Genomic DNA, 10,395 nt, shown 5'->3' with positions numbered 1-10,395 from the left:
AGCAATAGTTAGACAATGATGATGGGGCAACTTGCACAGGCTAGAAATGGTGACATTTGAGAATGTGTAGTAGTGGATCACTTGAAAAGGGAAATGATGAGCAACATGTTTTGTAGAAAAGGATCATAGGATGTAGGTAGCCAAATTGTTTTGTGAGAGGGCATAATGGAAAGGAAAGTGAACTTGGAGAGTATAGAGGAGGCTTGAAAGAAACTTAAGAGTTAGAAGCAATAGTTAACAAGGTTGCAATAGTTAGTCCCAACATGCAGCTCGGAGCATTTGTGTGGGTGCTAGAGGGGGATGAGATAGAATGAGGAGGGCTGGATGAATGAAGAGTGGATGATGGATTAGTGGAGTGAGGGGGCAAGCTACCTATAAATGGGCAAGTTGTAGTCTCAACTAGTATATCAATCGACTAGGCCCAAAATATTGGCACCTAGGTGAGCTTGCCCATTGCCAAAGTGGCCATCACGATAGAAATGAAATGTATTGGTGCAACTTCCAATAAACACTTAAGCTCGGACACATAGGTAGGAGATGACGAGACATGATAGACATGATTGCTAATATCCCCTCTTAGATCCTAGATGTGGTGGGAGGCCAAAGAAGATGGACTAGATCCAAGGGTGGTAGGAGTGCCACTATCGATGAAGTCCATCAATGATGAATGCCAACCAAGAAGTAAAAGAACAATAGGGACAAAGGGCCATGGAATAGGCATGCAAGTGGTATGGGATGGTATCTCGATGATGAAGGAAAGAGACCGTCACATGAAGAAAAGGCTTGTGGAGGATTGTAATCCTTGAAGAAGTTCCTCACAATCTTGGGTATCCCTCTCTAAAACACAAAGGCTAGGGAATCTAGAGTTGCATCTTTGATATTGTTCCCCTTTGAAAGGGATGGGGGTCCGAGGAAACGACCAAAATATATGGTGGGGGTGGGGTGGAATCTGTTGATGCATGGTACACAAATGGGAATGAAGGGGGCATCAGGAAACTACCTCAGAGGGCCCTTTACAAGAAGGGGCATGGAACCTATACAACTACAAATCCTATCAACTTGTCATAAGAATGGCCCTTGAAGAAGAATCTGTAGTGAGTATGGCTTTCTTGGTGAAGACAACTTAAGTACCTAGTCTAGTAAGGCCATGGATTGAGAGAAGATGAAATCCTAAGTTGAAAACATGTAGGATTTTCAAAATGGAGCTTGAAGTTGATGGTTGGGCGAAGGTGAGGGTATTTTTTCCAACACTTCTTTTGAAGGTGTGAGGTCTTCCCATAGTGTGGATACTTTGAATACCCGTTGTGGTTCCCTTTTGTATTTGTATCAAAGTCAGAAGATTACTTTGATTTCTTGGACCTCTTCTTCCCTTCCTTTTGCTTGCCTTGTTCTTCTCAAGAAAAATGATGGGATGGCATGCACTCATACCATATCAGGGAGATAGTAGGGATCGCGGGGAGAAACACAGAGTGTATGGCAAGCACTAATATTTAAATCTAAGGTTCACTAAAGGTTGGGGAGTACTCCAAGTTGCAAATGGCCTAGGAAAGCTAATTATGGATGGGCACATTTAATTTTGGACTGAAATTAATTTTTTGAATGATTAAATTTGAAAATTAATTAGCAGCTGGATAATGCTGGAAAATGGGTTTAGAAGGCTACCACTTGGCAAAAATGCCCATGCAAACTGAAGAGACATTTTTGGGGGCTTGAGAGATGGATTTAGTTCACTCAGCCTCCTGCAAGAGAGAGGAAGAAGATATTGTTGGTTTGATCTACAGCCATTGGAGGACCATCTAAGGCAGCCAGGAGCAAAGAAATATCAATGTCCAGAATTGCAGCATCATTAGTAGTTACCCTCTACATGACCCAGCAATGTCACCCACATAGTGATACCCACATGGTTATAGAGTAATGGGACTAGTATAAGTCTTAGCATAAGTCTTAGATGGGGGCTATTTTAGGATAAGCTAGGCTAGCTTCATTACTTTGGTATCAGAGCATTAGTTTTGATCCTGTCAGAAGTCATTTTCATGCATTAGATCTAGTTACGGTGACTAGGGAGTGAAAACCATAGTTAAAAATTAGTCATAGGAGTTAGTTCTTCCATAACCGTGGTCACACATGGAGATTTGTCACAAACTATGACTAAGATGGAGGTTCTTGGCATGAACTAGTGGATAATGGCGGGCTTCAGCTATTTTGGCAGGTTGTGACTAAAATTTTGACCAAAATCTTGGGTAACATGGACAAAATGAAAGCTACAGTCTTTAATGGAGACCAATCTTGAGTTACTTTTTTAAAAGACAGGGTTTCTTCTCTTTCTTCCAACTTTCTTTCATAGATTTCATGGAAAATTTCTACTCCTACCTTGATTTTATGACTTCTACCTTGCAAAAGCATTCCATACCAAGCTTCTTCATCAACTAAGCTTGCCAACAAGCATCATTTATGGTGGTTTTGCTTCAGATGTGTTGCTTGGTGTGGAGCTTTTAAAGTCTACAAGCACCATTTATGGAGGTTTTGCTGCTTCAGCTGTGTTGCTTGCTGTAGAGCTTTCAAAGGTGTCAATGCACAAGAATTGTTGTTCATAGGGAGCTAGCTTTAAATATTGATGAAGGACAGGTAGAAGGTATCTTATACACTAAGCTTCCATCCCAGAACTGCACCCAGGAGAGACAGACATTAATGAGTTCAGGGGCAAACAAACCGTTCACTGTGTTCTATCTCATCAAATCAAGAGGCACTTGATCATTGGGACACCATTTCTGACTGTTAGCTTTTATTCCAGACTGCACACAGGAGAGACAAACATTGATGAGATCATGAGTTCATGATTAGTCATTCTAGAATTGCATGCAATGGCAAATACGATGAGGAGATTGAATAACTGGATAGATCATAAGATCTTCCTGTTCAATGTCACATTCGGGCGGCCATTCTCCAGATGATTCATGTTTGGCTTCAGCTACTTGTTCCTTTTCTTAGTAATCCTTCTCCTTTTCCTTTGCAAGCATACAAAGAAATCTGGACTAATGAGGCATCCTTTTGACCATCTTGCATCTTTGCTCGCCTTGACGTGGAGAAATTTGGACTGACGATGTATTCTTTGACCGACTTGCATCTTTGCTAGCCTAAGTCTGCGTCTTCCTGACAAGGGGAGTGTTCTGGCAAGAGAAGACGTCGAGTCCCGTAAAGGATGGATAAGTAGGTATTGGAGAGGATGAACCTATTGCAGATGGAGGTGCAGGAAATTGCTTCCCTTCACATCTCGATTGGAATTCTTGTGGCCATAAATGAAATGATTTAAGACGACCTCTGTGTTGTTTGTTTTGAGCACAGATTGGTAAGGAAGCATTAAATGTCTCCAAGGCAAGGCCAGAGTGGTTTGCTTGCATTTGGGGTTTGATATTGCAGGATTGGCAAAGTAGCGTTAATTGTTACTGCAGGACTGGCAAGGCAGCATTAATTGTCTCCAAGGCAAGGCCAAAGTGGTGTGCTTACACTTGGGGTTTGATATTGAAGGATTGGCAAGGTAGCGTTAATTGTTACTGCAGGACTGGCAAGGCAGCATTAATTGTCTCCAAGGCAAGTCCAAAGTGGTGTGCTTGTACTTGGGGCTTAGGGAAGGAGGAATAGGGGTGCCATCGCCTGCCCCTACTTGGGAGGATCCTCCGAAAAACTGCCATGTACCAAGTAAACAACCAAAAGATTGCTCTCAGGAGGTTTTTCCTTACAGGATATGGCAAAGTCTGATGTTATGGAGGTCTTACTGAATGATAATTGTATTGATACATCATCTCAAATTCTTCCTAACCATCATAAAATGTCATTAGGATTTTCCATCATCAAGTGGATAGGTGTATAGGTCGAAGGCCCTTTACGGCCTCAAATAGACTCCATGTGCTTGGAATGAGAAGATATACTCGTTTCTCCAAGGGAAGTTGGGGTATTGACATTCCTCTTCTGATCTCTAGTTGTATATCCACACCTTAGTTGGAGAGCATGCATTGTTCGTGCTTTATGTGGATGATTTTATCTTGATAGGTGACATATCTAGAAGGTCATGTAGACTAAGGAGGCACTACATGAGGTGTTCGAGATGATAGATATCGGTCTTCTCCATTTCTTTTAGGTCATAAGATTTACTAGACTCCAAGGGGGTTTTCATCTCCTAGTAGTTGTATGTGTAAGAGCTTTTGGCCACATTTGAGATAGATGGATATAAGGCCATTTCTACTCCTATGGATCCAAACTAGAAAGCTATGGCCTATGGAAATTCACTAATGGTGGATGCTTCCCTCTATAGACAGTTGATTGGGTCCTTGATTTGGCTTCTTAACACTTGGGTTGATTTATGCTTTCATGTAGGTTTGTTGGCTAGGTTAATTAGTGAACCCAAGGTGGTTCATTGAAAGCTTGCTATGAGGATTTTGTAGTTTCCGAGGGGGCGTTTGATCTTGTACTCATTATCCAAAGGGTATTGAAGATTTACATTTGGTTCTTACGGGTCGGATGGATTCAAATTGGGTTGGAGATGTTGATCAATGGAGGTCAACCAAGTGTTATCTGTTGGAGTGGCAAAAAGTAGCCCACAGTTGCCCTTCCTTTCAAAAAGGTGGAGTATAGAGTAGTCTTCTACCATATGTGACTCAATGTCAAGATGTGTGATGATGCAGAGAGAGAGTAGGGTTTGCGGACATAATGTGTGTACAATAAACACTGAGAGAGAAGAGAATCTTAGAAATACAAGAAGAACATGGTGATAATGCACTAAATCATGCTATGAGAAGAAAAATTGATACAACAGAGCGGAAGCTCTAAAGATGGCTAGTTATAAAAGTAATGAAGTCAACATACTTATGTATTATTCTTTTTTATAGCATACAACCTTTATCATACTACACAATCCAAATGTATAAGACATGCTTTGGACATGTGGATCTTGGAGTCTTTTGTGTATAGCTCTATGTTACAATGCTATTGTAAAAGTTTCATAATATTAACATCATGTTTGGATATCCATCTTGGATCATTGTGAGACTTCCATGGCTAAAATACTATAGTATTATGTTTTAATTTGAATTGTACAGAAGGGGCCATGAGAATGCACATTCAATTTGAATTTTAGATTTACAGAGAGGATATAACTATTGACTTCAAAATTCACAAAAGGGGTATATAAAATAGTGAAATTTTTTTAAAAAGGGGTTTTTTAAGTATCCTTTGAACGCACGTTATATAGAGGGCTTCTATAAGGTGACCCCCCCGAGCCTGATGATAACCAGATTTAAGATCTATTTTACTGAATATGGCAGAACCTTGTAGTTTATCCATAAGATCATCTATCCTAGGAATTGGATATCTATTCTTTACAGTAATCTTATTTAGGGCACGATAATCAATACACATACGATAAGTATTATTATTCTTCTTTACCAACAAGACAGGTGCACCAAATGGAGAACTACTAGGTCTAATTAATCCTCTGTTTAATAATTCCTCAACTTGATATTGAATTGCTTTTTGCTCTATCTGGTTATGCCTATATGGTGCTTTACAAGGTGGTTGTATACCAGGAATTAAATCTATTTTGTGGTCTTCAGGACGTGAAGGAGGTAGTCCAGGTGGTAGATCTTCAGCAAAACAATCTTTAAATTGTGCAAGGAATTCTTTATTCCTAGGGTGCATATGTTTTTCTTTAGCTTGCAATTCATTCACCAAAATTAGATAAGATTTATTACTTTTGCGTAATGCACGTTTAGCTTGAGTATGAGTAAGCAGTGAAAAAGTATTAGATGTGTGCATACCATACCATACAATGTAATGTTTTTTCCTTGAAAATGAATGTTAATTGAATGCATGAAATAATCTATGTTAGGATTATGCTGATGACGCTAAGGCATACCTAGGATAATATCACTGGACTGTAATGGTACAACTAGAAAATTCCTTCTTTCAGTATGTTCACCAATTTGAATTTCTAAATCATGCATCTCTTGTGTTCCATTATACCTTGTGCCTAAGAATGTTGCTTTAATGTGATAATACATAGGAACAGTTTGTAATTTCAATTCTTTCACTAACTTTGCAGAAATAAAGTCATGTGTATTACCATCATCTTGCAAAATAATCGTTTCTTTTCCATGCACTAAACATTTCATTGTCAACAAAGAATGTGGAGTTGGCATACCTGGTAAAGTATTCGAAGGAGTAGTAATGTCGTCCTTATCTTTCGTAAAGTCAGGCATTTCCTCATGTTCTTCATCTTCCATTGCTCCAAGATAGTTGATATGGACACGTGGCTTCTTCGATTGGCAATTGGCTGCTAGATGTCCAGGTTGATAGCATTTGTAACACACTATAGATTTGGCTTTAGATACATTGCTTGCAATGGCAGGAAGTCTAGGAATATTAGGATTTGGCTGTGAAGATGGCTTAGGGTTTGGATTGGTATTTGATGGCAAAGCAGGTGGTTTTGTCCTAGACTTACGGAAAGATGATGAAGGAAATCGACTTTGGTTGAATCTTCTAAAATTTGAATTGAATTGCTTAGAACCATCGTTACCATTTGCTTGAAATTATTGTGGACGCTTGTCTCTTCCTCGAATCTTGTCTTCAGTGTCATGAGCTAAAGAAATTACATCTTCAAGAGTTGCAGGCTTGAACATATTGACTTCAGCGTAATAATGCCCAAGTAATCCAGACATATACTTGCACTTGTGAGTCACTTCAGGTACGTCTTCAAGCATGCGTAGTTGGAGTAAGGCGTTCCAAAAGCATTCGGTGTACTGAGAAATAGGCTTACGATCTCTTTGCTGAAGAAGATCCCATTGCTTTATGGCTTTTTCATGGAATTATGGAGGAAGGAAATTCTGGATAAACTTCTTTTTGAAACTCTCCCAGGTAATGGGACAATCTATGCTCTTACGAATCACGGTCCACCAAAGAGATGCTCTATCCACTAAATGATTAGTGACACACTTGATTTTATCTTTTTCAGCGTATGTCTCTTCATGAAAGTAATCATCAAACTGACTGATGAATGCAAAAACAGTTTTTCCATCTCGAGTGCCATTGAAAGTACGGAATTTGACATTTCTTTTACTTATCTTTGTTTCTTTGCGGATGGATTGAGCTTCGAGAGTCGCATCGATAGTTCGTCGGATAAGATCTTTGGATTGTGGTCCATCTTTGTCGGTAGTCGATCTTTGTAAATTGGCCAATTGAACTTGCAATGCTTGCCGGGCTCTTCGTTCTTCATCTAACTACATCATAATTAAATCCAACTTTTGTTCCAGCATAGGTTCAGGAAGATCGCCTTCAGTCATTAAATCATCCATATTTTGTTCCGTCATCCTGTAAAAATTCAAAAGACCTCACACTCTCAAAATCCAATTAGCGGGATAAGCGTAGCTCAAAGTCGGGTGTACAAGGCTTATAGATTTTTGTTTGGCTTTCACGGTCTTCGACTTTTGCGATTGCAGGATTTGAAATCTTCGTAAATTCTGCATATGACCTTATGCGTGTATTGAAACTGGTTCAGCAAGTCTGCGTATGTGAATAGAGTCTTCCAGGGAACAACTTTGCAATTCGGTGCTTCTGCGCAGGAACAATCTTTATGGGAGTTTTTGGCATAAGTCAATTCTGACTTCTCGAAACTTGTTGGACTTACAGAGTAAGTAAGTTTATACTTGGAAAGTAAGAAAGCTTTAGTAGACTTGATTTACTAAGAAGCTTTAAGCTTCTTATACTGTCGTGGATTTAGAGGACATATTCATGTCCTCGGCGGATTCGTCGCCGCCCAGAAGATATTGCTGCCGCCCGTCGCCGAATTTAAAGATTGAAGCTTTATAAGCTTCTTATTAAGCTTTCCAAGCTTTAGTTAAAGCTTAAGACTTTTAGATATGGTGAAGCTTACTATTTTTCTCTGTGGAAAAACGTCTTGAAGAAGAAGATGTTGACGTGATCCTCCATCGTTTCAGGCCGATCCTTCACGATCAGAAGCTATAAACAGAGGTTCTTGACCGCTAGGAATCCACCCGTATTGACCGTTTGCGATGAGACTGACCATAGAGCTCGATCGTTCCAGGAGCTCCGCTTTCGTACAAGATGGCTAGCGATTGGAAGCTCTTGATCTCAGCTTCGCTTTGATACCACTAGTGCACTGATCGGATGCTGTATGCTCGCGTAGTGAACGCCGGAAGGTCCCCAAGAACAAAATAACTCTACTTTTTGCACAAAACTCAAGGTAGAAAGCATGCACAATATGAAGAAGAGACCAATTGGGTGCAATCTTTCCCCATGCCTTGTGTGAGAGCTCCACAAAGCATGTATTTTATGTATTAATTATCTTCAAGCTTAAATAATAGCCCGAATTACAAAATAGCACGCTTTTGGCTTTTGAGTTTACTTTAGCACAAAATAGAAATAAAGCTAATGGACGGGCGCCCAAATAGTCAGGCATACCCAATACAATGTCCAAATACAAATATCATAATCGTGCGCCCATGAGCATACAAAATAATAAATATCCAATGCCTAAATAAATAGGCATGACAAAATATAGGCACCCTGCCTAAAGTATGCGCCCATCAAAATATAAGTAATAACTCGAATACACGCTATCCTCCAATGCTTTCTGCCGTCACTGCTGCTATGTCTACACATCAACTAAAGCATTCACAATTGTTAGTAAAATAATACAATTAAATCGACAAAAGTGAATACCTAGCAGTCTTCAGCTACATAAATAAATCAACTGGTTAGAAATCAATCCTAACCTTAATTTATCACGAGTGCGCACTCTAAACTCATAAACGTTTATTAATTTAATATGTATTTTGTGGAATCACCCGCTATGGAATCACCCATGTACACACTAAATTAATGAAACACCCAAAAAAGATAGGCGTTCCCATCAACTTCTCGCACAAAGAATCCACTTTGCGTATGAGCCCTGGTCAACAAAGTTTACGGAATCCACCGTAAAACCTCACAGAATCCACCGTGGCATGGAATCCACCGTGAAATATGCCTCCTGGCATCATGTAGTGGTAGCGGTAGTGGTAGTTGTTTACTTTCTTATTTTTTTTGTTTGTTATTGTTGTGGTAGTCATAGTAGTAGTAGTGGTAGTGGTAGTGATAGTAGTAGTTGTTGTTTAATTTCTTCTCTTCTAGTTTGTTATTGTTGTTGTAGTCGTAGTCATGGTCATAGTCATCGTAGTCGTGATTGTAGTAGTAGTAATAGTAGTTTTCTTGTTTGTTGTTGTAGTAGTAGTAGTAGTTTTTTTTTCTTTTCTTGTTTATTATTGTTTAGTTTTCTTGTTTGTTGTTGTTGTAGTAGTAGTAGTAGTTTTTTCTTCTTTTCTTGTTTGTTGTTATTGTAGTTGTAGTAGTAGTAGTTGTTGTTGTTGTTATTGTTTTTCTTCTTTTCTTGTTTATTGTAGTGGTAGTAGTTTGTTGTTGTTGTAGTCGTAGTCGTGGTCATAGTCGTCATAATCTTAATTGTAGTAGTAGTAATATTAGTTTTCTTGTTTATTGTTGTTGTAGTAGTAGTTGTTATTTTTCTTTTCTTGTTTATTGTTATTTAGTTTTCTTGTTTTTTGTTGTTATTGTTGTTGTCGTTGTTTTTTCTTCTTTTCTTGTTTGTTGTTATTGTAGTAGTAGTAGTAGTTGCTGCTGTTGTTATTATTGTTTTTTCTTCTTTTCTTGTTTATTGTAGTGGTAGTAGTTTGTTGTTGTAGTAGTCGTAGTCGTAGTCCTAGTTGTAGTCGTAGTCATAGTCGTCATAGTTGTGGTTGTAGTAGTAGTAGTAGTGGTGGTGGTGGTTTTCTTGTTTTTTATTGTTGTTATTGTTGTTGTTGTTTTTCTTTTCTTGTTTATTGTTGTTTAATTTTCTTGTTTGTTGTTGTTGTAGTAGTGGTAGTAGTAGTAGTTTTTTCTTATTTTCTTGTTTGTAGTAGTACTAGTACTAGTACTAGTAGTAGTTATTGTTGTTGTTTTTTCTTTTTTTCTTATTTATTATAGTGGTAGTGGTAGTGGTAGTGGTAGTGATAGTGGTAGTGGTAGAGAGAGAGAGATGTTCTATTAAAGGAAATTGGTAGTAGAGAGAGAGATATGTTTTGTTAAAGGAAACGAGAGAGGGGGAGGAAGAGAAAAAGGAAGAAGGAACAAGAGATAGGGAATAAACATACAACATAATAAAGAAAGAGAAAAAGAGAGAGAAATGGAAAGAGAGGAGAGAGTGAATGGATAAAAAGCAAAGAGAAAGTGGTAGCGAGGTCCGGTGAGATCCTGTGCAATACCATAAGACGGGAAACACTTTGACATACATTAATTTGTGGGTGGGTGGAGACTTTACATACGTTAATTTTTGTTGAGTTATAAGAGAAG

The sequence above is a fragment of the Lygodium microphyllum genome, chromosome 27 (genome assembly GCF_053477565.2).
Source record: "Lygodium microphyllum isolate KBCC chromosome 27, Lygodium_microphyllum_v1.1.10, whole genome shotgun sequence".
Classification (NCBI taxonomy): domain Eukaryota; kingdom Viridiplantae; phylum Streptophyta; class Polypodiopsida; order Schizaeales; family Lygodiaceae; genus Lygodium; species Lygodium microphyllum.
This window is presented reverse-complemented; position numbering follows the sequence as displayed.